This window comes from Ascaphus truei, chromosome 1 (genome assembly GCF_040206685.1).
Source record: "Ascaphus truei isolate aAscTru1 chromosome 1, aAscTru1.hap1, whole genome shotgun sequence".
In the NCBI taxonomy this organism is placed as follows: domain Eukaryota; kingdom Metazoa; phylum Chordata; class Amphibia; order Anura; family Ascaphidae; genus Ascaphus; species Ascaphus truei.
In genome coordinates this window covers 189,524,283-189,551,514 of record NC_134483.1, presented here as the reverse complement: position 1 = coordinate 189,551,514, position 27,232 = coordinate 189,524,283, and the positions used below count along the sequence as shown (strand labels likewise).

The 27,232-nt window shown below is 42.2% G+C and overlaps 1 protein-coding gene across 9 annotated transcripts in view; it reads right to left on the bottom strand.

Annotated features, from left to right (window-relative positions):
- Positions 1–27,232, bottom strand: part of LRRC2 (leucine rich repeat containing 2) — a 435,439-nt gene that overhangs the window by 107,143 nt on the left and 301,064 nt on the right. The gene's annotated exons all lie outside the window — the stretch shown is intronic.

Sequence of the window (27,232 nt, the reverse complement as noted above, 5' to 3'; positions counted from 1 at the left end):
AGACCTAACCAACCTCCCCAGACAACTACACCCACACTCAACCCATTCATTGGTACAGTGGGTTCATCATGCCAATATAATATGGGCATGATTTAACACTATAGCAATAAATGGTGAAGCTAAAAAAAAAAACAGGCCCAAAATACAGCACATTACATATAAAAATCAACACATTACAAATGCCAATGAACCAATTTATTGCCACATTTGGTACATTTGGGCATGATGTAACACTATGCCAGTCAATGTTCAACCTACAAAAAAAATCAATCACCAACAATATTCAATGCAATACAATCACCAAATAAAAAAAATGAACAAGTAAACACAACAAAATTAATCAAATACCAAATTAACACCAGAATTAACTATTCCAACACCAAAACAAAACCATCAATAAATAAAATAAATCTCAAAATTAACACCATCATTGAAAATCAAAACACCAAAAATAAAACACTATTAAAATGCAAACAAAGAAAACCCAGAAATAAACAATTAAAATACCACGATAAATGCCATAATACAACATGAAAACGGAAAATACAGTATATAGCATACAAATTTAAAAAAATTGAGCCAAAATACATTAAAACACATAAAAGCATCCATTTGGCAAAACAACCATTGCTTATTACTGTATGTATATATAGCCCTAAAGGGGCATACATAAATATATTTGCAATGAATGTGGCAAAAAAAATAAATCCAATACCAATAAAAGTAGAGTGAAAAAATCTGTAAAATAAAAATAACATACATTCAATTTTTTTTCATACCTTTAGATGTCTTCACCCTTTGATTCCCGTGGTCTCCGCAAGCTCTCAAACAAATCCACGATCCCAAACAGCAACGGCCCACAGGTAAACTCCAAAGTCCTTTTCTTTAGATTAATTTGTTAATTTTAGTCCACTTGGGTGTCTTGTATCTTCGTCTGTATCCTATTCTTGTTCTTCTTATGTATCTTCATACATCTTCATCTGTAATGGCCTTGTAATCCTATTGGAAGAGGAGGTCTTCACTCCTCGGCTTCTTGCCGTCAAATGAGGCTGCACAGACTTTATAGGCCAGTGACGTCACATGTGATTGGCATATGGTTCCCACGCCATCTGATTGGCTGTGAAAAACATGGGCATTTTTTTTTGTGACGTCATGTAAAGGGATTGAAGCAGCCAATCAGAATGGCTGTGCTTCATTTCCCTTTAAGATGTCACAAAATCCAAATGGCTCCCGTCAATCAGATTGTGAGAACTATATCCCCAATCTGATTGGTTGTAGTAGACCATGTGACAGTCACTTTTTGGAAAGGATGTGACGGCATCCAAAGGGAGTCCTATGGTCTATTACAACCAATCAGATTGGGGATATCGTTCTCACAATCAGATTGGCTGAAGTCATGTGACGGGAGCCATGTTGGATTTTGTGACGTTATCTGAAAGGGAAAGGAAACACAGACATTCTGATTGGCTGTCTTCACTCCCTTTACATGACATCACATAAAAGAAAAAGGCACACGATAAGTGGTGAGAAATGCTTTATCGCCAAGTGTTTCGCGATTTTTTTTCCCCGGCAAAACAATTTGCCGAAAACCTCTCTTATTGCCGATTTAACAGGGCTTACTGAATAGCAGTAGGCTTTCTGCATTGACCCTTTAGAAAGACTAGTCCCATGGCTACAAACTTACCCTGATTCAGAAAATGCAACTTATTTTAGAAGAGGGTTTAAGGAAAGGGTTCAGAATCCCTGTCTAAGGCAAAGTACAGGTAAAGCGAATTACACATAATTTTAAATTGGCAGCGACTCACGTACACATAGTAAAATAAAAAATAGACACAGAAGTGAGAATGGGGCACATGGCAGGCCTCTTTTTTTGCCCCCATTGCTCGATCTGATAGTTTCTCCCCTTGGTCTAGTACCCAAGAAGAATCCAGGAAATTCAGGCTCATATAGCACCTTTACTACCCAAAAGGTAGCTCAGTGAATGACGCAATTGATCAGGGGATATTTATTGTCCAATATTGACAGCCATAATGGTCTTAAAAGTGTACTGGATGGGGGCTCTCGTGACTAAAATTGAGAAGTCAGCATTCTTGCTATTATCCTTCGATACAAACAGTTTATGGTTCAAAAGTTGCAAATTTGAGGGCAGTTACTACATTGACAAATGCCTCTCCATGGCCTGCACGTATTTCAAAACATTGAGCTCATTTTTGCATTGGTGCATAGTTCAGACAACAGTAGCAAGCACAGTAGCCCACTACCTCAATGACTTCCTTTTGGTCAGTCCTCCTAATCTGGTATGTGCAAAGTTTGCAAAGTTAATGGTCAGTGTTATCGCGCTTATGCATGAGTGTGGAGTTCCTATAGCTAAAGACAAAATGTTAGGACCAGCATAGGTAATATGGTGGGCATAGAAATAGACATAGCGGTGAAGGAATCACATCTCCCAGCAGAAAAAGTGCAACATTTTAGGGAGGCAGGAAAGTGATATTCAGGCAGATGTAATCCCTACTGGGCAGGCTCGTCCCTAGGTGGTAGGAAGGTAAGACACGTCTCAAGGGACAGCATGTCTCAGGGCAGCAAGAGGGAAAGTGTAGCGGCGCTGCTTTCATTTATTTTTAATAGATGTGGGATTGAAGCAGGAGGTCTCTGGTGTTGAACCATATTAATTTTGTGAGATACTTTACTTAGGGGGTGCCAGTATCTCCTTCTCAAGCACACAGCCCCCAGTAACATGGGGGAAGCTGCCTATGATGCCACAGCTCTCTATTGGCCTAAGTGATGGGACATTTAAACCTGAACAGGAGATAACAGCACCCCCTAAGAAGGTAAATATCATAAGAAGCATGGGGTCTCCAGAGCTGAAATTAAATGAGTGTGGTTCAGCTCTGTAGACCCACTGTTTCCTACTTTGGGGGGGGGGGATTTGTGGATTTTTTTAGGGGGACACACAATATTATTTTTGAGGGGGGAGGGCATTCTTAGTAGTGCTTGATTAAGGGTGGCACATAATGTAGGGACGGGCCCGCTACTGAGCCTACTCAATTTCATATACAGGGTGATATCCCAGGGGAGAATCTTCAGCAGAAGATTAGAGAGGTCTACAACTGTTGTAAACAAAAGGTGCAGCAACTCACCAGAATCACTAGTGTATGGGAAGCTTTCATTAGTCAGTTTAATGGAAAAAGGCTATGGGTCGATGACAGCAAAACAAGCCAAGAACTGAGGCTATTTAGCAACGCAGCAGGGGCCCATAGTTTTGAAGCATTTTTCAAAAGGGAATGGTGTGCAGAACTGTGGCCGCTAAATTTGGAAGAGTCAGGGCTGACAAAAAAACATTGCATTCCTTGATCTATTCACCATCATAGCGGCGGTAGAACTATGGGCTAACAAAATCAGCAACAGGCAAATAATATTTCTGTCAGACAACCTGGAAATAGTGAATGCAGTTAATAATCTATCGGCAAGGTCATCCCCAGTGATAAGATTACTACTGCGCAGGCTCGTTCTCCTTTGTATTGAAAAACATACATTTCAAAGTAAAGCACATCCCAGGTTCGGTGAACAAAGTAGCGCACGCTCTGTCCCAGTTCAGCTGGGCAGCTTTTAAGTAGGCAGCACCTGAAGCGCAGGCAAATTATCTAATCTGCCAGCTTCACCTTTGATAAATAGGGTATGCAGACTGACAGAATTTAATTTTAAAAAAATTGTGGAAAACATATAGTGATGCATGGCAGCAATGACAGCAATGGCAAGCATTCAAGAAGGCCACAGCCATAAGGGCCAAGGCACACAGAGTAGAACAGCTTGTTTAGTAAAGATTGCCAAATTGGTTTGTAAAGGAGCATATGAAGTATTGCTATTTAGAACGGCCTTCTCTGTGTCGTGTAGGATACTGGAGTTGGTCGTACCAAGAAAATCAAGCACATGTGCTGGCTTGCTTTTTAGAAATGTGGTAATCAGGGAGGAGACAATAGCATGTAAAGTGCATAGGTCTAAAACAGACCAAACAGAGAACGGTGTATGGGTACACCCAGTGCTTTTTTTCTAAAGAAAACAAAAAAGGAGGTGCCGGTACTCAGTTACACACAACTTTGGCCTCTCCCCCCCCCCCAGTGTCAGCAGCTTTGCGAGACCCGTTGAGCCCCCCCTCTATCTCTCGCACCAGTCTCCCAAATACACACACTGACCAATACACATAATACCCCCCCATACACATAACCTAACACACACACGAGTCACTTATTGTAAAAACCTGTTGCTTGACACATACAGTATGCCTAAACTTTTCTGTTCTCTACTGCCTCATTCTATTACTACAGCAATTACCAGCCTCAGAAAATAGAGGTATGCTTATTATTCTGCCAATCGTTTCTTCTTTATAAACTCCATTACTATTGTGGAGATTTACTGCTAATAACTGTAAAAGCTATGTATATTAAAATACAAATCTATCACCTTTATCATATAGTAGTCTGTTTCTACCTATAAATGTTATATATATATATATATATATATATATATATATATATATATATATATATATATATATATATATATATATATATATATGTAGCGGTATCTGTGCCGAGCTAAATAATAAAAAAATAATAGACAATACCATTCTGTGGCTAACAAAATGCTTTTATTTGTGCGAGCTTTCGAGATACACTGATCTCTTCTTCCAGTGTTGTTACAATGAATAAACAAAGCAGTGCATCTTGGAATGTTATCTGTGACTGAAACCTATCCCGCCCCCCTGTACTGTATGCGATTTATGACTTGAGGTGTTAAATAGTCCCTATATATAATTTATTTCCTCGATTCTAAGACACACTTTTTTTCCAATTTTCACATGTCTGAAATAGGGGTGCGTCTTTGAATTGATATTTTAAAAACAAATAACAAAAAAGTGTCTGCTAACCCCCTCCTCACTTCCATGTTTCAGGAGAGGTCCCATGTCAGCGGAGGATGAAGCGGGTGGCGGCAGCAGGGGAGGTCCCACATCTGCAGAGGATTAAAGATAAGTGTGCGTCGTGCGGCGGTGGTAGGAAAACACCATCATACCTTGAGACCTGAGCAGGAGGAGAGTGACATAGGAGAACAGCTGGGGAGCAGCACGCTGTAACACCAGAAGTCAGACACCGGTCAACTTCCGGTGTTACATGCGCTCCTCCCCAGCCGTTCTCTTATGCTGCTTTTGTCCTGCTCAGGTCTCATGGTATGATGGTCATTTCCTGTCGTCGCACACCCACTCGCTGTCTTATCTTCAATCCTCTGCAGACATGAGACCTCTCCTGCCGCCGCCACCACTGCACGCTTATCACCCAGCACACAGCACTTCCACTGCAGCAAGGGATTCTGGGAAATGACATGCAAATGAGCACACAGTGCCACTTTTTGCTTCAAAAACCATTTTTAACATGGTTCCCTATAGGCTTAAGCTTGCTGCATGGTCACAGCTTTGAGCACAGCCAGGGTTAAGGTGCATACCCAGAAAACCCACAGACAGCTATTTCGACCTTAATGGGTCTCATCAGTGTGGGGTTGGTTAACTGGGTATGCAAAGAAGCTAAAGGATAGGGTTTACCATACTGAGTTAAGTTTTGGTGAGTAAAAAAAGTGACAAAACTCTCCACAGCAAAGCAAATATGCAAATGTAAATACAACTGTATGCTCATATGCATGTTAAAAATGGTTTTTGAAGCAAAAAGTGGCACTGTGTGCTCATTTGCATGTCATTTCCCAGAATCCCTTGCTGCAGTGGAAGTGCTGTGTGCTGGGTGATAATGGTGAAAGGCGGGGTTGCAGACCTGTCTAAGACACTGTGAGTGGGTTAACTGACTTTGCATCTCCCAAGTCCTTGCTTAAAAGCTGTGTTTAAAGCAGCATGCATTGGCTAAGGGTTGCTCATGTAATGTGAGCATGAGATAAAAAGTGGCACTGTGTGCTCATTTGCATGTCATTTCCCAGAATCCCTTGCTGCAGTGGAAGTGCTGTTTGCTGGGTGATAATGGTGAAAGACAGGGTTGCAGACCTGTCTAAGACATGCAAATGAATATACAGGAATATTTACAGTTGCTATATATTTATGTATATATATATATATATATATATATTTACAGTGTTCGACAAACCTATACATTTGCTCGCCCCGGGCGAGTGGATTTAACCCCCGGGCGAGTAAATATTGGCCCAAGCAGCACACGTTTGGTACTAGGTGGCGAGTAGATTTTTTTGTGTGGCGAGTAGATTTTTTGGTGATTTGTCAACCACTGTATATATATATATATATATATATATATATATATATATATATATATAAATATATATATATATATATATATATATATATATATACTTAAGACATTAATGAAAGCTTTTTGCAGATGGACTGCAGAAAAGAGGGGGGAAGGTTAGATGGGAAGGGTGTGATCGCAGAGAGAAAACAAACACAAACACGCACTTCCCAACTCTAAGAATGATACCTGGTGGGGGGGGGGAGGGGATTTGACTGCTCCAGTTTGTTTGGGTGGCCTTGTAGAGCTCGGCCATGTGGGTGGTGGAGACTCAGGCATGGGAGGGTTTGGCTGTGTACTGTGACAGCCCTGCCCCTCAGGAAGCAGGCAAAAACCTGCAGTAGGGAAAACAGAGATTCCAGACAGTACAGTTACAAAAAAAAAGCCCTGAGTACACCTAAAAAAGCCAATGAGCAGTAACGTATGTCCAGTGAAGTGTACAAGGAAATATGGTGAGCTAAGTCCAGTAGGAGGGGAAGTTTTTCTGATCCAGAGTGATCTAACAGCTCTGAGAAAATATCAGTTCCAAAGTGTGTTTACGGGCTGCTTGCAAGCAGTTAACATGGACCCTTTTGGCTATAATCTTTCCGAATAGGGTGATCAACAAGTGCCATAGACAAGGCAATGAAGGAATTTGGAAGGTGGAAATCAAATGCATACCGTAAAAGATCAGGGCAGGAAAGAAAATGATTCACATGCAGTTCTATTTGTCCTGTCTCCCCAGTCAGCGAAAACAATAAGAAATGGGAATTATAAGGCCACTATTTCATACATCTAGGCTTCCCGCATGAGAATATACAAAGGTGTGGGCAGAGAGACATGCACTGGGAAGGTTTGTTACCAACAAGAGCTAAAGCCCTGACAAATTATAAAAGAGACCTGATCTAATCTCTGATCTTAACAGGGCACAAGTAGGTCACTTGTGTTTATATTCCAAATGCAAGCATACCTCACCAGGCTAAAAGCCCTGTGGAACAACATGGTGATTATATGGTCAGTGATGATACCAAGACTATCTTGTAAAGCTCCCAGTGACTGAGCTCCTGATTAGAACCAACGCTAACAGCACCCTAACCCCTGTCACTAGTTTTAAATACCTGGGCTTATGGTTTGACTCCCACTTAACATTCGGGATGCACATTGATACCCTGACAACCAAGACCTATGCCAAACTAGGGGTACTTTACAGGAACAAATCCTCCCTAAGTCTCCTGGTCAGAAAGCGTATCGCACAGCAGATGCTAATGCCAATTATTGACTATGGAGACATAGTATATGGCTCGGCACCTCAAACCCACCTTAGCAAACTTGACACCCTCTACAATTCAATTTGTCGTTTTGTTCTCCAATGCAACTATAACACACATCACTGCGAAATGCTCAAAGAACTAGATTGCTCAACACTAGAGTCTAGGCGCAAAGTTCACCTTTCCTGTGTTGCCTTTAAATTCTTCATGGGCAAGCTACCCAGCTACCTGTACAAGCTCCTCACTCCTACCACTTGCAGCACTTATCACCTGAGATCAGACTCCAAAAGACTGTTCATGGTCCCAAGGCTCAACAGAGTATCTGGACGTTCCTCCTTCTCCTACCGTGCACCCCAAAACTGGAACAACCTACCAGAGACCCTCACATCCACCACCAGTTTAAGTTCTTTCAAATCTAAGGCTGTTTCACATTTTAACCTGGTCTGTAACTGTTTCATACGCTCATAATATATATTTTCTTTAACTGTGCACGCAATGTCTTGTATATAATGTATACCCTGCTCATTTATGTAACTGTACTTGTAACCATGTATTATTTGTTTTACTCTGTGCCCAGGACATACTTGAAAACGAGAGGTAACTCTCAATGTATTACTTCCTGGTAAAAATATTTTATAAATAAAAAATATAAATAAATCTTGGCGAGATGTGAGCAACTGGTCAGGTATGGAGAAAACCAGAAAAGGGTAAACCGAGCCATCAGTAAGTTCTTCCTCTCTTGCAGGGGAAACGTATTAAGACACCTAGAATTCAGCAAAAACAAGGGGACTGGAATAGGAGGGGGGCATCTTTCTGGATGTTTTTCTTGGCAGCATCTGCCAGGCCCTGCAAACACTAACCACTTAGCAGCACAGGGTAACAGCTTGGGTGGGGATTTGGCTCCAGTAAGAGATCTTAATGGGGCCTCCAGGTGGAAGAATGGCCATGCAAACCAGATTATGGATGCTGGGTAATGCAAAAATGGAGGCACCAACTGTACGGTCTTGCCATAGGTTAAGATTTGCCAGGTGGAAGGCTTTACAATGGAATCAGGCCTGCGCAGCCAAAATTGGAGATGGAAAAGTTGGGTTCCAACTGTGTGGTTGGGTCTAAGCAGCCACAGAGGGTACACCATATTTAGCAAAGCATACCCTGAAGGGGTTGGAGAGGCAGGTCAGCTGAAAGGTGGCCAGTGAGGATCTGCCTCCATACACTTTTTCCAAAACACATGGGTGTTGCTGTTGATGTGTTTATTCTATCTGGCTGACATGCATTTTTGGGGTAACAAATTGTTGTACCAAATAATAAAGCAGTGACCTAATTTTCATTTCACTACAACCGTGTTTCGTCTGTATTATTTACGTGGGTCTAATTCAAGAGGTCAACTCATAAGCCTTTAATCTCCTTATTTTGCTTTCTCCACTGAAAGAAAAATAATAAGCAAAGAAAAGAGTGAATATTTGACATACATTCTGCTTTTCATGGTCTGCACTAAATAAGACAATTTGTATTCTTTTTTTAATCCATGTGGGACTGCCACTGACATTTAACTATATTTATTTGATATTCACTAAATTCAAACCTTGATTAATAAGATCCAGTATATCAAGGTTTCTATGTTACGTATCCTACAAAGCTGGTTGGTTTTAAAATATCTTATTGTGGAGAAAAGCAAGTAAAGCAATTTGGCACCCCAGAAATCTCTGCTCTCTAACAGTATGTTTGTATTCCACTGAAACATTTCTGCTCTGATGCCACACGGCAGAATTAAGAAGATGCTTCCGTGCCTCAGGTTGCTGCTAAGTATTGACTTATATGTTTTCTGTAAACGAATATGTGACTTAATCTTTACGCACATTGCCTTCCATATTTGATACCATCTGTTGTGTACAACCACATAGCTGGTGGGCTGCTAGCATAAACCATTACTAAAATATTTACTCTGCTTAGAGTGATGTTATTGACTGCCAATCATTTCATTTTTATCTTTGCAATTTATTTCAACATTTGTTTCTGACTTCCCTTTATCAGACTTTCTACAGAGCTGTACATGGACTTTATTTAAGTTCCATTTAAAATACTGTGTTTAACAACACAGCTACTCACAGCTGCTCCAACTATTAGATTTAATCATTATTGTCATCTTTAGTTGCCAGCCTCTCAAATTGCTTCTTATCTTAATAATTTTAGAACTATAACTTTAGCATTATAAACCACCACTGGTTTCCTTTTCTCTTTGACAGTTAGTTTCCGTTGAAAGCAAAGGACACTACGCCCCTGACTTGAACTAGGTGTTTGATTAATGGGTGTATTTTCATTTCTGCTCAGCTCTATTTTGTGCCATTGAAAAGGATTTGCTGATAAGATTTGTTGCTTATGGTTTCAGCATGAAAAGCTTGGCTGCACAGCATCAAACAAAACCAAAGGTCTGAATGTCAATATATATATAAAAAAAAAAGTACACCCAAGCTATAACTATGTGCACATCCATTATGCACACCCTATTAGTGTACGGTGTGTGAAATTAAAAGTTGATCCAAAGCTGTTGTAAACATTGTAGAGATTGCTCTGCATGTTTTAAGTGCGGTTCTTCACATTTTAAATATTAATATACTAGCAAATATCATTGTACATGTTGAACTCCTCTTGGCCCTAGAGAACTTCATGTGTCGTAGATAAAGAATAGGGAAAAACATCCTGCTACAATTTTTCTTTAATATATATCATCTTCAGCCCTTGATGATCCACTGCTGGATGAAGGCCTCCCCAATCATCTTCCAGGTACCTGTACATTGGTTACAAGCCTCTCTTCTCCATGTTGCTTCAACAAATTTCCCAATTTCAGTCTCCCATATTTTTGGTCATTGTCTTGGTCTTTTGATACCCTTGGAGTTCAGTATCATCTTTGTCCAAATTCAGACTTATTGTATTGTATGTCTTTATTTATATAGCGCCATTAAAGTACATAGCGCTTCACAGTAGTAATACATGTGGTAATCGAATAAATAACAGATAATATAAATAACAGGTCATGGGAATAAGTGCTTTAGACAAACATAACATTAAGGAAGAGGAGTCCCTGCCCCGAGGAGCTTACAATCTAATTGGTAGGTAGGGAGAACGTACAGAGACAGTAGGAGAGAACCGCACCTATCGTACACTGCCACATTGGACACCTCCATGATCCAGCAAAGTCCCGAGGAGAGCGGGAAGCCCCGTGCGCAACAACCTGCGAATTCTTTGCTGCTCCTCCGGTCACAAGAGTTGTCAGATTGTGTCTGGGTAGAAGGGGTCCATAGTTAAAAATCCTCCCTTGAAAACAGTTACGCGACTCACCACAGGTTTCCCTTCTTCAGCACAGATCAGATAGGTAATTGTGGGCATAGGGATATGTGTATCCTGGGTACAGTAAGGGGTTCTTAAGTTAGTGAGGGTCCCCCCGTATATGCAGAGATCCCCAGAACCAGTATAGAGGTTCTGGGGAATGCTCCAACCACATATGCGGTTGCGAGGGTTTATTTGAGTCCTATTTTCAGTAAAGGAAGGAGTCAGAGCTCTGAGAATGAACCTATGATTTTTTTAGAACCTAAGCGTTTTCATTCTACTTTGGGACTTTGAAGAAATATGGGGAAAAATATTTTGTTTCATAAATATTTAATAGCCATATGATGGTTTTAAAGTCTAAGTCAGATTTGCAGTGTGTGAGGGATATGGCTAGTGGGAATAAAAGTAAAGAGTCCCATTCTTCCCCCCATAACCAAAAGACTTAGATGGAATAAAAGTGTAAAGTATAATTTATTAAACAGGTATGTTTAAAATGTATAATGCTTGTGCACTGTAAAATAAGCTCTGACTTTCAAAGCTGGTATTCTGAGTTAGCCTGGTAGCTACCAAACTGTGGTGACACTGTGTCTACTCGAGGTCCGGACTTGAAAGCCACAGATGCTGCCAGAAGTGTGTAGAACATTTGGGCAGGATGGCTAGGTGAAGTACCCACGTTCTGGGATCAATGCAAGCCGTTCCGGATAGCTTTCGCCTTCCCAGACTAGAGGCACCTAGCTCCATGGGTGCCTTCTGCATAACAAGTGGCTAAGGTGGCAAACTCTGGCAATTCCTTTTTCCATTCAAAAGATCCACTTGCCCGGCTTCCGAAGACTGGCAGCCATCTGATTGGCTTGTTGGAAAGGTTCTATGCTGGGATTGGCTGTAGTATTTTGTGAATGAACTCCAAAGTACTATAAGAAGCCCTGCAGCCAATCTGGTGTTGAGATTCTCTAAGATTTTGAGCGCCAAGATAGCAGAGGCAAATTTGAAGTCACCAAAAGATGCTCTTGGAGAAATAGACACGAACCGACTTCAGAAATTTCAAAGCGAGGTTTTTTCTAAGTCCCACTTTTCGGGGCCAAGTTCTGAGAAGAGAACATAGCAGTCGTGGCTAGAACTGCAAACCAAAAAGAGTACCAAGACGTTTGGTGCTATCTCCCGGTCAAGGGATTTCGGTGTCTCCGGAGTGGATACAGCGGTAGTGTCAGGAACTTCATGCCGATTTGAGTTCCACGATATTTCGGGCCAAGTCCCGGTCAACAGCAAACTTTGGTTTATGGACTGTAGAAGCTAGGAAAGTCTATTTTTTCCCCCAGATCCCCAGTAAGTGTGCCTTTCTCTTGTATTTTGTAATCCGCTGTGTGTACGTCTGTTTCAATGGAATGAATGACAATTTGTTTTGCTATTTGGTCTTGCTCAGTGATATGATCCTGGTATAAAGGTATGCTTGCTTCATCACTGCTCACCAAAACTTCCTCAAGGGAATCAGCAGCCTAAATAGCTCTTCCATCATGTGCCACCGTATTGGCTGCAGAAAAAGACCATCAAGCTGCTGGCTGGCAATCTCAATGACAAAATCATTGACAGTCTTCTGCTGCTCTTGGAGGCGCTCAAGCATGAATAAGGTGGAATTCAAGCATGTAGGCATCTCTATTTTTAGCTGGTGATGAGTCAAGTTGTTTTGCTCTTTTAGCTGTAGTCAATCGGCTAAAGTGAGAACGTATTTTTCTAGCTACGACCAAAATGCTCTACACATTCCGACAGAGTTAGGAAACAAATGACTATTTAATTGAGTATGTGGGCAAAACAAGGACAGTTTCTCATGTTGCCTTGTTTAACTGCTGCAACCATTATCCCTGCTACAAACCCAACCTCAAGTTCCCTGACAGTTAACCACCACTTTATAGCATTTGATATTTTTGCTAGCACATCAGAAGCTGTGCTAAGGCATCATCCACTGATACAACAACTTTGCTGTTCAGTTCAGGAAGCGCCTTGTTAGAGAAATAAGATCTGCTGGGATGGTGGAACATGGCTCACAACTTTGAATAAGCTCTCTGAAGCCCTCAGATTCATCAAATTTGAATGGCAACAAGTCTATAGCAAGCATTTTAGCTAAATTGCTATTCAGGACCAGAGCTCTTTCATAGGTGTGATATAATTTCCCCCCTTATCAAACACCCCAAAATGTGGGCTGTTGCTGTTGCATTGGGTGCTGCATATCAAGGTACTAATAGTAGTACTAGATGCATTAGCACTCGCATCATCATGTCTGCTTTGCAAATTGATGCTGCACAGGAGAGCATGTCTAGCACCTATGTTGTCATCCTCAACATCATCATTGCTATTGATAATCATCATCATCCCTGTTACACCAAAATCATCTAAATCAACATGTTCAAATGTTTGCCACCGTGAGACAATAGTGATTGTGTTGTGGTGACTGCGTTAAGTCTACTGACACCAGTGTCTCCATACCCACCTAATTACTGCAACCCCACTTTTTCTTATGCTGGCTATCTAAGGTAGCCTGTCACTTTGTGTGGTGGTGGTGATGGTCATGTGAGCATTTCAAGAAGAGGTTCCACATATGTGTGTGAGTTTTTAATTCAAGTTCAATTTCATATTTAAATGTAAAGATTTTTTTGCACTATATATCTCCTTGCATTTAGAGGTGACTTTTGAGGTGACTTTTGAGGATGACATTGTAACACTAAGTACCCATCTAACACCTACAATGTATTTATCGTCCTATTCTTTGAAAAACTTGAAGATTACTGTCATGTACATCACCCTTGTGATCACGTGACCTGTATATGGTTAATGCACACAGCTATATAGCTAATGCAAACTTCACCTCGTAAGGTCCCTCAAATGAATAACATCTCCCCTCAAACACCCCAATATACTAACTGTCACTAACAGCTATAAATGCAACCAGGGCTAATTCACAGTCAACTCGCTGACCCGCCTTTTTCCTTCGCAAGGTACTTCAAAAAAGTTAAGTTTACCCTTCCTTTTTCCATTCAAAAGATCCACTTGCCCGGCTTCCGAAGACTGGCAGCCATCTGATTGGCTTGTTGGAAAGGTTCTATGCTGGGATTGGCTGTAGTATTTTGTGAATGAACTCCAAAGTACTATAAGAAGCCCTGCAGCCAATCTGGTGTTGAGATTCTCTAAGATTTTGAGCGCCAAGATAGCAGAGGCAAATTTGAAGTCACCAAAAGATGCTCTTGGAGAAATAGACACGAACCGACTTCAGAAATTTCAAAGCGAGGTTTTTTCTAAGTCCCACTTTTCGGGGCCAAGTTCTGAGAAGAGAACATAGCAGTCGTGGCTAGAACTGCAAACCAAAAAGAGTACCAAGACGTTTGGTGCTATCTCCCGGTCAAGGGATTTCGGTGTCTCCGGAGTGGATACAGCGGTAGTGTCAGGAACTTCATGCCGATTTGAGTTCCACGATATTTCGGGCCAAGTCCCGGTCAACAGCAAACTTTGGTTTATGGACTGTAGAAGCTAGGAAAGTCTATTTTTTCCCCCAGATCCCCAGTAAGTGTGCCTTTCTCTTGTATTTTGTAATCCGCTGTGTGTACGTCTGTTTCAATGGAATGAATGACAATTTGTTTTGCTATTTGGTCTTGCTCAGTGATATGATCCTGGTATAAAGGTATGCTTGCTTCATCACTGCTCACCAAAACTTCCTCAAGGGAATCAGCAGCCTAAATAGCTCTTCCATCATGTGCCACCGTATTGGCTGCAGAAAAAGACCATCAAGCTGCTGGCTGGCATTCTCAATGACAAAATCATTGACAGTCTTCTGCTGCTCTTGGAGGCGCTCAAGCATGAATAAGGTGGAATTCAAGCATGTAGGCATCTCTATTTTTAGCTGGTGATGAGTCAAGTTGTTTTGCTCTTTTAGCTGTAGTCAATCGGCTAAAGTGAGAACGTATTTTTCTAGCTACGACCAAAATGCTCTACACATTCCGACAGAGTTAGGAAACAAATGACTATTTAATTGAGTATGTGGGCAAAACAAGGACAGTTTCTCATGTTGCCTTGTTTAACTGCTGCAACCATTATCCCTGCTACAAACCCAACCTCAAGTTCCCTGACAGTTAACCACCACTTTATAGCATTTGATATTTTTGCTAGCACATCAGAAGCTGTGCTAAGGCATCATCCACTGATACAACAACTTTGCTGTTCAGTTCAGGAAGCGCCTTGTTAGAGAAATAAGATCTGCTGGGATGGTGGAACATGGCTCACAACTTTGAATAAGCTCTCTGAAGCCCTCAGATTCATCAAATTTGAATGGCAACAAGTCTATAGCAAGCATTTTAGCTAAATTGCTATTCAGGACCAGAGCTCTTTCATAGGTGTGATATAATTTCCCCCCTTATCAAACACCCCAAAATGTGGGCTGTTGCTGTTGCATTGGGTGCTGCATATCAAGGTACTAATAGTAGTACTAGATGCATTAGCACTCGCATCATCATGTCTGCTTTGCAAATTGATGCTGCACAGGAGAGCATGTCTAGCACCTATGTTGTCATCCTCAACATCATCATTGCTATTGATAATCATCATCATCCCTGTTACACCAAAATCATCTAAATCAACATGTTCAAATGTTTGCCACCGTGAGACAATAGTGATTGTGTTGTGGTGACTGCGTTAAGTCTACTGACACCAGTGTCTCCATACCCACCTAATTACTGCAACCCCACTTTTTCTTATGCTGGCTATCTAAGGTAGCCTGTCACTTTGTGTGGTGGTGGTGATGGTCATGTGAGCATTTCAAGAAGAGGTTCCACATATGTGTGTGAGTTTTTAATTCAAGTTCAATTTCATATTTAAATGTAAAGATTTTTTTGCACTATATATCTCCTTGCATTTAGAGGTGACTTTTGAGGTGACTTTTGAGGATGACATTGTAACACTAAGTACCCATCTAACACCTACAATGTATTTATCGTCCTATTCTTTGAAAAACTTGAAGATTACTGTCATGTACATCACCCTTGTGATCACGTGACCTGTATATGGTTAATGCACACAGCTATATAGCTAATGCAAACTTCACCTCGTAAGGTCCCTCAAATGAATAACATCTCCCCTCAAACACCCCAATATACTAACTGTCACTAACAGCTATAAATGCAACCAGGGCTAATTCACAGTCAACTCGCTGACCCGCCTTTTTCCTTCGCAAGGTACTTCAAAAAAGTTAAGTTTACCCTTCCTTTTTCCATTCAAAAGATCCACTTGCCCGGCTTCCGAAGACTGGCAGCCATCTGATTGGCTTGTTGGAAAGGTTCTATGCTGGGATTGGCTGTAGTATTTTGTGAATGAACTCCAAAGTACTATAAGAAGCCCTGCAGCCAATCTGGTGTTGAGATTCTCTAAGATTTTGAGCGCCAAGATAGCAGAGGCAAATTTGAAGTCACCAAAAGATGCTCTTGGAGAAATAGACACGAACCGACTTCAGAAATTTCAAAGCGAGGTTTTTTCTAAGTCCCACTTTTCGGGGCCAAGTTCTGAGAAGAGAACATAGCAGTCGTGGCTAGAACTGCAAACCAAAAAGAGTACCAAGACGTTTGGTGCTATCTCCCGGTCAAGGGATTTCGGTGTCTCCGGAGTGGATACAGCGGTAGTGTCAGGAACTTCATGCCGATTTGAGTTCCACGATATTTCGGGCCAAGTCCCGGTCAACAGCAAACTTTGGTTTATGGACTGTAGAAGCTAGGAAAGTCTATTTTTTCCCCCAGATCCCCAGTAAGTGTGCCTTTCTCTTGTATTTTGTAATCCGCTGTGTGTACGTCTGTTTCAATGGAATGAATGACAATTTGTTTTGCTATTTGGTCTTGCTCAGTGATATGATCCTGGTATAAAGGTATGCTTGCTTCATCACTGCTCACCAAAACTTCCTCAAGGGAATCAGCAGCCTAAATAGCTCTTCCATCATGTGCCACCGTATTGGCTGCAGAAAAAGACCATCAAGCTGCTGGCTGGCATTCTCAATGACAAAATCATTGACAGTCTTCTGCTGCTCTTGGAGGCGCTCAAGCATGAATAAGGTGGAATTCAAGCATGTAGGCATCTCTATTTTTAGCTGGTGATGAGTCAAGTTGTTTTGCTCTTTTAGCTGTAGTCAATCGGCTAAAGTGAGAACGTATTTTTCTAGCTACGACCAAAATGCTCTACACATTCCGACAGAGTTAGGAAACAAATGACTATTTAATTGAGTATGTGGGCAAAACAAGGACAGTTTCTCATGTTGCCTTGTTTAACTGCTGCAACCATTATCCCTGCTACAAACCCAACCTCAAGTTCCCTGACAGTTAACCACCACTTTATAGCATTTGATATTTTTGCTAGCACATCAGAAGCTGTGCTAAGGCATCATCCACTGATACAACAACTTTGCTGTTCAGTTCAGGAAGCGCCTTGTTAGAGAAATAAGATCTGCTGGGATGGTGGAACATGGCTCACAACTTTGAATAAGCTCTCTGAAGCCCTCAGATTCATCAAATTTGAATGGCAACAAGTCTATAGCAAGCATTTTAGCTAAATTGCTATTCAGGACCAGAGCTCTTTCATAGGTGTGATATAATTTCCCCCCTTATCAAACACCCCAAAATGTGGGCTGTTGCTGTTGCATTGGGTGCTGCATATCAAGGTACTAATAGTAGTACTAGATGCATTAGCACTCGCATCATCATGTCTGCTTTGCAAATTGATGCTGCACAGGAGAGCATGTCTAGCACCTATGTTGTCATCCTCAACATCATCATTGCTATTGATAATCATCATCATCCCTGTTACACCAAAATCATCTAAATCAACATGTTCAAATGTTTGCCACCGTGAGACAATAGTGATTGTGTTGTGGTGACTGCGTTAAGTCTACTGACACCAGTGTCTCCATACCCACCTAATTACTGCAACCCCACTTTTTCTTATGCTGGCTATCTAAGGTAGAAAAAAACGAATGGCGCACAGCCAGGGAGCCAGGTGTGGATTAAAAAAACTTTTCTTTTATTGCAGCATGATGAGAGACAAATTCACCCCCTTGGGGGACACAGATAGGGACCTCCCTATCTGTGTCCCCCAAGGGGGTGAATTTGTCTCTCATCATGCTGCAATAAAAGAAAAGTTTTTTTAATCCACACCTGGCTCCCTGGCTGTGCGCCATTCGTTTTTTTGTACTGGATATCTCTGGACTCTGGATCCTTCTTGGCTTGCACGCCGGCAGAAAAAACCTGGAGATGACGTGAGTGGGGCTTATTGGCTTAGACTATTATAGTTGGGTTTGACAGTAAACAGTCATTATTATACCTACATGTCTTTATTATGCCTACCCACTCCCATTGGTATCTCCAGGGGTGATTAAGATTTATAACTCTGGATGGAGTTACTGTGGGTTTGAGCACCCCAAATTCTTCACCTGGCTATCTAAGGTAGCCTGTCACTTTGTGTGGTGGTGGTGATGGTCATGTGAGCATTTCAAGAAGAGGTTCCACATATGTGTGTGAGTTTTTAATTCAAGTTCAATTTCATATTTAAATGTAAAGATTTTTTTGCACTATATATCTCCTTGCATTTAGAGGTGACTTTTGAGGTGACTTTTGAGGATGACATTGTAACACTAAGTACCCATCTAACACCTACAATGTATTTATCGTCCTATTCTTTGAAAAACTTGAAGATTACTGTCATGTACATCACCCTTGTGATCACGTGACCTGTATATGGTTAATGCACACAGCTATATAGCTAATGCAAACTTCACCTCGTAAGGTCCCTCAAATGAATAACATCTCCCCTCAAACACCCCAATATACTAACTGTCACTAACAGCTATAAATGCAACCAGGGCACTAACAGCTATAAATGCAACCAGGGCTAATTCACAGTCAACTCGCTGACCCGCCTTTTTCCTTCGCAAGGTACTTCAAAAAAGTTAAGTTTACCCTTACTTTTTTGTATGTAATTAGCTGCTACCACCACCAAAAAATAAAAAATATGTATTATTTGCAGCATCTCAGGTCCTTGTTTATTAAGAAAAACTATGCACTTCACACAAAACAAATCTGTTGTAGCAGAAATGTGTCTGACAATGTTATGTACTCTCTACAAAGCATGCAACAGTTTAATCAGAGCCCAAAAGTGTTACTTATTAAAATGCGGCTTTAATATATAAAAATATAGTACTTGGATTACAGAAAAAGATTATTACAAGAACGTACAGTTATAATAAATGCAGACAGTTCCTTAAAATAACAGGATAAACATATGCAAAAATCCCTATACAGTACATAACCACGTCATAATTTGTTCCAAAGAGGTCACTAGCATAGAAAAGATGAGAAATCAGGTTTCTGATCCCAAAACACTCCTCTGTTGAAATCTGATTTAATAACTCCCCGGCAAGACTTTATATTCTTCTTCTCTCATTGAAAACAACACAAGCCCACCTCTGTCGTCAATCAGCCATTGGTTGACATTTTTACAACTTGAAAGAAAAAAAACTTTCTTTGGACTTTACAGTGTGCCTCAATATATAAAAGGCTAAAGAACTTTGTTTCTATAATTCTTAGACACACGTCATCTTCACTGTTGTGTCTGTGCACTCCACATACACTTCAACATAAAATATGACCACATAACGTCTATTTTTGCAGGAAAAACAGATCTTTCTTTTGCCCCTGCTAATCAAGAAGTGTGCGTTATGCTTTCATTATTGTAATCACAACGGTTACAAATATCTATTTATTTTTCTTACGAAATGCTGCAAGGCCCCAAATTTCAGATTTAATATAGCCCTCAAACTAAGTGGTGACCTGTTTATCACCTCTCTCTGTGATGCATAGGGGATATTTCAAGAATGTAAAGGTTTTCTTTGAGGCTCAGAGTCCATGATCTCGGTACTGTCTACAGACTTCCAAACTATACATTTTTCACTTTTAGTAGACCATCAGTAATTGCCCACAGGTTAAGCTCACTTTCTAGATCAACACAGAAATAGCAAGGGTCTTGACCTGTCATAAAAACAATTTTTATGTTTTTAAGACAATCTGTAACCCACATTAACCCCTCGCGTGCCAGATTGATTAAAATACTTAATATCTTCTGCCATATTAATTTCAATTATCTTCACTTGTGAGTGCATTGGCTACTCTTCTCTAACTATTCTCTATATTTGGAAACATATTGCACTATTTAGTGTTTTTTTTCTTATGCCCCGAGAGTATGTGAACCAATGTTTATGCAGCCACTGATAGAGCTGCACTAGCATGTACAGGGTTGAGTTCCGCTGAGTGAATGCCTCTGCTTTAAGTTTTAAGGTGTGGCAGGTTATTACACCGCTGCAGCAGATAGAGGGCATTGCAAGCTGTGCATAATTTTTTTCGAGATGCTTGCACTTCTTTACACTGCTCTAAGAAACGATTAACTATCTGTTTGTAGAGAATTGTTCTCACCTGTCCACATGTCTGTTGAACCTTTTTATTGTAGGAACTATCAAACGCTCTGCCCACTACTTCAACAACCTCATGGTACAGGTGTGAAACAGCCTTAGTGGGAAAATAGACCCTACATGGTATTTTCCAGCAAGGCTCGGTTGATTTGTGTAGCTCCATAAAGTCATTGCCCTTGAAAAGCTACAAGGGCAACATATAAAACAGCTATTCAACAAAATTGAAATAATATGAGAGAAAGCGGAGCACTACAAAGAGAATAAATGGATAAAAAAGATTGCAGAGAAGTGCGCTCACATAAAAAATGAAAAATGTATTAGGCCATGTTAACAAACAGAGGCATATATCCCACCTACGACTCTTGCGTTCTGCTCAAGGATGTCTTCTTTCTACCCATTTTTATCTAAAGCCCTCTCCCGCCTTAAACCTTTTTCACTGACTGCCCTACACCTCTGGAATGCCCTTCCCCTCAGTACCCGACTAGCACCCTCTCTATCCACCTTTAGGACCCACCTTAAGACACACTTGCTTAAAGAAGCACACGAATAGCACTGTGAACATTCTGAACACATGATACATAAAGCTTGGCCCCCTGCAGACGCACTTACCAGAACTCCCTCCTACTGTCTCTGTACGTTCTCCCTACCTACCAATTAGATTGTAAGCTCCTCGGGGCAGGGACTCCTCTTCCTTAATGTTATGTTTGTCTAAAGCACTTATTCCCATGATCTGTTATTTATATTATCTGTTATTTATTCGATTACCACATGTATTACTACTGTGAAGCGCTATGTACATTAATGGCGCTATATAAATAAAGACATACAATACAAAAACAATATCTACACGTTTCCCGCCGTGGCGTTTTATCAAGGTGACCTTGATAAAGGAGCATTTGTAGCGCACAAGCATATGTATTGCAATTTTCGTAACTCTGTTATGCAAACCGCTTAAAAAAACTCATATTTTTTTCACACCACCTCGATGTTGGCGAGGTTGATATTGCGACTTACATCCGGAGCCTAAAATATGTTTTAGGTTTCAGAGAGTAAAACCAATAAGTCAGACTTGGGATGGAGTTGGCACCACCTCAGGTCATTCCGCTTCTAAAGCAAGTACATTCCGGGCATTTTGGCTGTTAAACCATGCAGTTTGTCACTTTTTAAAGAAGCGGTTTAGACGTTGTGATTTTCTATAGAGAATAGGGGTTTGTCTCACATTTCATTGCGCTACTTTTGAACATGCCTAACTGTGTGGTTTGGCACTGACAACTTCTGAGCTACGAAAATATGCCCCTAATGCTTCTCTCACAGGCAGTTCTTCTGGTGCCCTTATAGCCAGAGGTTGATGTCTGTTCAGTCTCTTCCTCCTCAGCAGAGTCTTCTCTTTCACTGACAGTAGCAGGTGCAATACTGTAGCATGCGTGCTTAGTTTGGAATACATGGCTACTCCTTACAACCTGTTCCACCCTTGTGGTGATATGATTGTCCTCATCTGTGGAGGACCGTAATGATAATTGTTTTGATAATTTTGGCAAAACATTACTTTCAGTTATATTTATTTTCATACTAGAAAACTTCTACTGGTGTTCAAGTACAACAGATGGTGTTTTAATTGCCAGTTATTCATCCCACTCATTAATAGCATTTTCCTGCTGCCACCATAGCCATGGCCATGATTATACTTATAACCAACACGCCACCTTCCCTCCTCCTTTACAAAATAACTATAAATAACTCATTGCGTGATCCCTATTTTTAGTCCTTAAGCAAAAGTCTATTGACTTTTAACATAAGGCAAACTTGTTGTGAACTTCGATTCTGAAGTTCTTCAGATCAAAAAAAGGTTATTTGCAAAGTGTGTTTATGCGTGCAAAAAGTTCAATGTTTTTCTTATGTTTCTTGACGTTGATTAAAGGAAAAACGTAAATGAGGCAAAGCAGTTATTGAAGAAACAACAAGAAATAAAGCAATGCCAAGATGCAAGAACAAAAATTGAACATATAGAGCTTTGCAAGATGATCAAAAAGTGTATAATAGGTTTTAAGAGAATTTACCTGCATTGTGATGAAGAAGATTATTTAAGAAATAAAAAAGTTTAAAGAAGACTAAGCAGCCACACATGATTGGGAAGTTGCAAATCATCACACCTAAACAAGGCTATGCATCAACAATAAAAGATGGTGCACTTATCATAGAGTTGAGAACATCTACAAGAAATTGTATGAGAACACAGGTAACACATAATTAAGCAACTAAAGAGTAAGAAGAATCCTGCACTGCTATGCAATACCATGCTGACTCAATTTTTCCTCTTATTTTATTGATAGTGTTTTATGAAATGTTGTACGTTTGTTGGATTTTTTTTATAGTGTAATTGTTTTAATTAATATGATGGGCATTTACTAACACTTCCATGCAACTTCATTAATTCTTGATTGTGATACAGTATATTCCAGATATTGTTTTTTTCTACATTTGTCCTTTCCCCTCTTTTTTATTTTTCTTTAGGACTTTTTGTATATTCCTTTTAATGAAATAACCATTCCCTCCATTTTTTCTAGCACATTTTCCATAGCTTGAAAATGTTTTTGCACACATAGGTCTGCACCACTCACTCAAATGTTAATTAAACATAATTATATTACATAATTGGACAGGGTATTATTACTATTATTGTTTATTTGTAAAGCGCCAACATACTCTGTAGCTCAGTACAATGTGGGTTCAAAGATATGATAATGACATAAACAGAGTTACATACAAATACTGATAAAGACAAACATGCACAAACCAATATATAGGTGATGAGAGCCCTGCTCAAGAGAGCTTATATCTAAAAAGAATGAGGGTCAATGTTGAAACAAAAGATAAAGTAGCTGCTCATTGTGGGATGGAGTATGCATCATGATAGACTATGGTAAAGCCAGACAGTTGATCACTGTGACGATGGGGAGGATTTGGCCCAGGATTTAAGGGGTTACAACCCAATATGGCCACCCTCTACTCTCATCAGGGAAGCAAGGGGTTAACTGGACTAAGGTCCAGTAATGAGTTTTGCTTTGCTTCAATATCCAAATGTTTATTCCCCTGTGTAAATGTATCGTGTTATGCCAGTGTTTGCATCACCTACATGCTGGGATCCATCCGGGAGGGCAAGGGTTAATATTTCTTTAGTGATTATAGCCCTTTGTTTAAATTACCCTCAAAGATGCCTGCCTACTAAATGCAAATGGTCAGGAGAGCGACCAAATGGTTAGGAAGCAGCCCCTGATCAAAGGCTCAGCCACTCTACCTGTTTGCAGGAAGCTGGAGTGGGGTGTGAGCATTATAACTCACACTTACAAACGCCTCTGATTTTGGAGGTCTGGGGCATTGGGTGTGAAATCTAACACCAGGTGACAAATGTCCACTACCCAGGGGTCCATGCTTCAAAGGATGTATTGATGGGGGCCAGGGGTGCGGTTACGCAAGGAGATATCAGAATGAGTGACCTTATTAAATATAAGAATATTATGAGATGTCCTCGGCTGAACATGCTAAGAGTTACATATGTGTATTCGTGGGACTGATTCGCACATAAGGAATACAAACACCTGATGTTTAGCCGGTTCGAAGAGACAGATATTAATATCTCTCTTAATTTTAATATTACACGGTAATATTTAGTCTCATTGGGAGCGTCATGCGTGATGGAATGTATTAATATGTCTCACGTGCCAGTAAGTATTACTGAACTGAAGTTATGAAGTTATTTACAGTGTATATGGGATTTTGAATCTGTTTTGAAAATGCAGACCCCCAGCAGCTATGGTAATAAGCAGGAAGAACATCCTGCAAGAATTTACATAGCCCGGTGATCAAAGGCTAACTGCCTAATTGTTTATGCTGGGCCCAGGAACCAAGGAACTTACTGGTTTTTAAGTGTGATACTTCACACTAACAATGGAAGTCAAAAATCTGCTTCAAAAAGCTTCAAAGGGATTTTTGATAGACAGCTCGGCATCTAGGGTTAAAAGATGAGTTTGACGTGGTATTTAAGTCAGAGTCACCCTTACTCAAATGTCTTCATGCATAAGTCTTCATTCATTACCTGCCTGTCTTGCTGTGATGTCAACTGAATTATGGAAGAAATGGCCCATCCTGTATCCTGATGGCTTTCTTGTCCTAAACTTTAAGTAAGTGTCCATATTTTGCCTGTTATTTGTATATCTCGTGTGTTCACCTTTATCAAGGAATAAATTATATTTTATCATATCTAAGTCTCGTCCAGTTCAACCCAGCTATATATATTTTTTGGTGTATTATTAATAGCCTGTCACAAAGCTCCCGTCACAGGCTTATTAATAAAACTGGTGGCAAGTGGCGGGATTGAACTGGACCTGTATTACAGTGTACTGAGGGATACTTGATGGTAATTGCGAGTTCCTGGGACTAAAGATATTGAACACACAGTGTAAAACATATAATACAAGATATGGCACTTCCTCACTGTTCCCCTACTTGTGAGAAGCATTGCCTCCAGAACCAAAGTGCCGGCCATCCGTCTGACTGGAGCCGGGCACCGAGACCGGAGGAGTGCATCAAGTCGGCGCGGGGACCAGCAGCCAGCAAGGCTGAGAGAGAGACAGCGATCGGTGAGCATGAAACCCGGCAGGCTGAGCAAAGATCCACAGCTGCAGCCGCTGTAACCATCAAACCGCCCGGAGAGCAAGGAATGTACCCAGCTCTGGGATGGCAGAGACTTGTGGAGGGAGCGGGTGATCGCGGAGACCCCAATAGTTTTACAGCCAGAGAGGTAATGGCCGCTGTGGCGGCCAGTCCATTTTCCCTGGAAGAGCTTTCACTGTTGTCTGCGTGGAGAGGGATATGGTCCAAGGCGGAGTGGAACGAGCTCCTGAGGCTGGCGTTGTCCCGACCTACTTACCCCCTCCCAGAGCCCGGCACTCCAGCAATTCCGCTCTGGACTCCGTTGCCCCTTGCTGGGGTTAGTCCACCGGTGGTGGAGAAGAACCGGCAGGCGCTGCGGCACTGCCAACAAACGGGCCACAATAATGCCCGGTGCCCGGACCGTGCGTGGTCGGGCGAAGAAGCCCCTCAGGGCCAGCGCTCACGAGCTGCGGAAAAGACGACCCAGTTAGCGGCATCCTCTGATGGCTCCCGCCCAGCCGGGGCGACAACCCTCCTCGGGACGTCTCCTGGAGAACCTGGATGGGCTGCATCAGCAACAACGGCGGAGAGCGGCGGCCATCCACCTGATCCCGGCGGAGAACCGGCGGCGGCGGCGGAGAAGAAGCTGCCACTCCGGCATCCAGCCAGCAGCAATTTTATTTGGGGGGAGGGTTGGGGTGTGCGGGAGGTGGGTGTTTTATGTTGTTTGGCGGAGTCAGCGATTCCCAGTGATGACCAGAGCCCTACAATCCACGCCGGCGACCCTGCATCAAAGCCGGGTACTGCTGCGGCAGCTACCCGGGGTTCGCCCATGGCGGCGACGGCGGCGGAAGAGCCGCGATTCCGGCAAAGTGCCGGAGCCCTTTCTGAGTGGGGGAGGGACAGGGTTTGCGGGAGGGGGTTATTTTAGCTGATTTGGCAGGAGCCGTGTTCCTCCACAAAAACCTGGGACCCTTGTCCTGCATCGTTGCACCTGTACCCAACCCGGGTGCTGTTTCGGCAGCGGACCGTTGCTGCCCAGCCCAGATGGTGCCGGCGGCGGCCGCTCCAGTCCCCCTGCAATCGGGACCAACGAAAGCGGCGGTCTCTGCGGAGACCAGCGAGGTAAGCCAGACCAAGTCGCAGACTGACTCTGACTTATTTTTCCCTATGACTGTACCCTGTTGTTTCACTATACGGGTGACTGGGGGGTGGCAGGAGATTGAGGTACCAGGGGAGGGGAAGGAAGGGCAGCTTGTAGGGCAGCTAGACTTCCCCATTACCCTGGCGGAGCAGCAAGGGGACTCTCGGTTAAGAGCCCCACTGTTGCAGCCTGGCTATGGGCCGGAGGTATCAGGGGTTGTGGCAAAGTTAGACCACCCCCATATTTCAGGGGTAGTGGCAAAGTTAGACCACCCCCAGATTACCTGCCGGCCAGAAGCTAAGGGGGGTGCATCTGCACCAGCAACCCTGAGCTCACCTCCGTAATGGGTGCACAGCTTCAGGGAGAGGGGCTAGCCCCGTTAGCACCCAGCTCTAGGGTAGGATTGCCTGGGAGAGGGTTGGGTGGGCAAGTAGGAACAGGGGAGGGAAGGCAGCAAGTGAGCCAGCCAGATTTCCCCATTACCCTGGCGGAGCAGCAAGGGGACTCTCAGTTAAGAGCCCCACTGTTGCAGCCTTGCTATGGGCTGGAGGTATCAGGGGTTGTGGCAAAGTTAGACCACCCCCAGATTACCTGCCAGCCAGGAGCTAAGGTGGGTGCATCTGCACCGGCAACCCTGAGCTCATCCCCGGTAATGGGGAGACAGTGTCAGGGAGATGGCCTCACTCAGGTGTCCCTAGGATCCAGGCTAGGATTAGCTAGGGAGAAGCGGAGTGAGGGGAGGCGGCAGGGAGGTAGCCAGCATCAGATCTCAGTGAGAGAAGAAGGGCTAGTGGTAGCCGGGGAGGGACAGCAGCAGGTATGGCAGCTAGAATTTCCCATTACCCTGGCAGAGCCTCAGGGGGTGTCTCAGATCAGCAACCCCCTGTTGCAGCCTACCTATGGGCTGGGGGTATCCTGGCAGTGGCAGGCTTGTGCCACCACAGGGATACCTGCCAGCCAAGAGCTAAGGCAGTTGCATCTGGAGAGATGCCCCTGAGCTCATCCCAGGTAAGGGGGAGACAAGGTCAGGGAGGTAGGTGCACTCAGGTAGTTCCAGGGTCTGAGTTAGGTTTGCCCAGGGGGGAGAGGA